Here is a 1,940-nt window from a genome sequence, read left to right as displayed (position 1 = left end):
TTACCAAAATTTTTGTAATGTCAGGTACACACAATACATTTTCAAGCAGTAAGGTATTGTTTCCATTAGACAGAAAGGTATTACCAATGTATGCGATTCGTAATTTGTTCCCATTTCCAACAATAACATTTTCATTACCCGGGTATTCACCTGGATGAGACAAATTTGCATAATCGATGGTTACGTGATTTGTAGCTTCGCTGTCCACATAGCAATTTGGATCCACAACGATTTTAGGTCCAACAAAAGGGTTCGAGTTTTGAGTTGCAACAAAGGCAGCAGGATTTGATCCAGTATTACCTCCATTGTTCGGGATTTGTCCTTCTCTGTTTCGCCCAAAATTTCCAGCAAATTCTTTATTGAACCTGTAGTAACAGACGAGTGCTGAATGTCCATATTTACCACAGACTTGGCATGAAGGTTTGTTTCCACGTCCACGGCCTCGTCCTCGACCGGAGTTCATTGCCATTTCCTTCTCCTTGTTGCTGATTGAACTGAGCTCGAAATTTTTCCTGGTGATGGTTGTTCATTTTTCTTGTGTCATTAGGACTGTGACTCTAGGCCACGTTCACACTAGGTACAATATTTCCTAGGTTCCTTTGTGAGTTTTGATGTTCTAGGCGTTTCTCAAATATGAGGAGCTCAAATTGAATATCAAGCCATGAAATGTCAGGTCTACCTTATATTACCACAATCATTGGGTTGTAGACTTTTTCCAAGCCAAGAAGGACCTGCGAAATCAGTGAATGTCTAGGTACAGGACTACCGACCTGACCCAAATTATCAGCGTTAGTTTTCATTATTCGTAAGTAATCCTCCATTTTTTAGTTACCTTTCTTCGTTGTCTGGAAAATGTGATGAAGAAAGTCCTCCTCTGTTCTTGATTGAACATCGAAAAGATCCTATGTGGCTTCCCATAGATCCTTAGCGTTGTTAAAACCCATCAGCTACAGGGCTACTTCAGGGGTCATCAAGTTGTATAGCCACCTGAGGAGCAGTAGATCTGTCGTGACCCATTGTTCGAATAGTGGATTGATCATCCTTGATCGAACGGAGCTTGACGATGCTTCATCAGCACTTTTGGTGATGTCTCCACCTTGAAGTGTACTTGATTCTTCAACTGTTATGGTGACGAATTTTGAAGGACAAGGTTTTTCACCTGTGAGATGACCTTACAGCTTATAGTTCTTTAGGATTGGTAAGGCTAAGGTTTTCCATAGTAGGTAGTTGCTCCGATCAAGCTTGATGGTTGTGATTTGATTCAAAGCTAGTTCAAAGGAGGATTGCTGAAGTGGTGAAGGAGGAAGGTCCTGCGGAAAAGGTGTTGGCCATTATTGGCTCTAATACCAAGAAAGACGTTTGAAATAAAGAGAGAATATGCCGTTATGGAATTTCTGCTGTATTTTGTTCATATATTTTGTTAAGGAAATGATATAATATATAGACGATGTCCCTGGATTGGGGAGAAATTTTTTTGAGAGAATATAATATACAAGTGTGCACACATTATTGACTAGCCAGAATATTCCTTCTAATCAATTGGGCTTCTAGAAGAGGAGGATTGGGCAAATATTGTTGCTGACTTGTAGGTCCTCTGTGTATATGTAGACGACTGACTTGGTGGTTTTCTCTAACACCTCAAACTATGATTACATTAGGGCTGATGTCAACTATCCAAGGTGCTCCAAGCAAATGCCTCTCATCTTCTCGAATTGCCCCATTGTCCATTACAGAGAGAGTGGGATGCTTTTTTTGTATATGTACGAGTATATTTTTTTTATAATTTCACTCGAATTTGAAATTAAAATATCATTCAGTATCCCTTTTATTAAAAAATCAGGATGATTTGACAAAGTTTTACCCAACTTTTGGGTAATCCGTACGAAACCCCCGTAATATTTTTAGCCAATACCTTTATTACCATTTTTTTAAATAAGTGA

General features: G+C 39.1%; 1 pseudogene; it reads right to left on the bottom strand.

Annotated features, from left to right (window-relative positions):
• Positions 1-557: 557 nt before the first annotated feature.
• LOC150035144 (uncharacterized) lies at positions 558-1,046 on the bottom strand (annotated as a pseudogene).
• Positions 1,047-1,940: the final 894 nt, after the last annotated feature.

Source organism: Benincasa hispida, chromosome 7 (genome assembly GCF_027475165.1).
Source record: "Benincasa hispida cultivar pf3 chromosome 7, pf3_genome.v1.1, whole genome shotgun sequence".
In the NCBI taxonomy this organism is placed as follows: domain Eukaryota; kingdom Viridiplantae; phylum Streptophyta; class Magnoliopsida; order Cucurbitales; family Cucurbitaceae; genus Benincasa; species Benincasa hispida.
The sequence above is the reverse complement of the archived record's forward strand: the minus strand, read 5'-3'. Positions and strand labels throughout refer to the sequence as shown.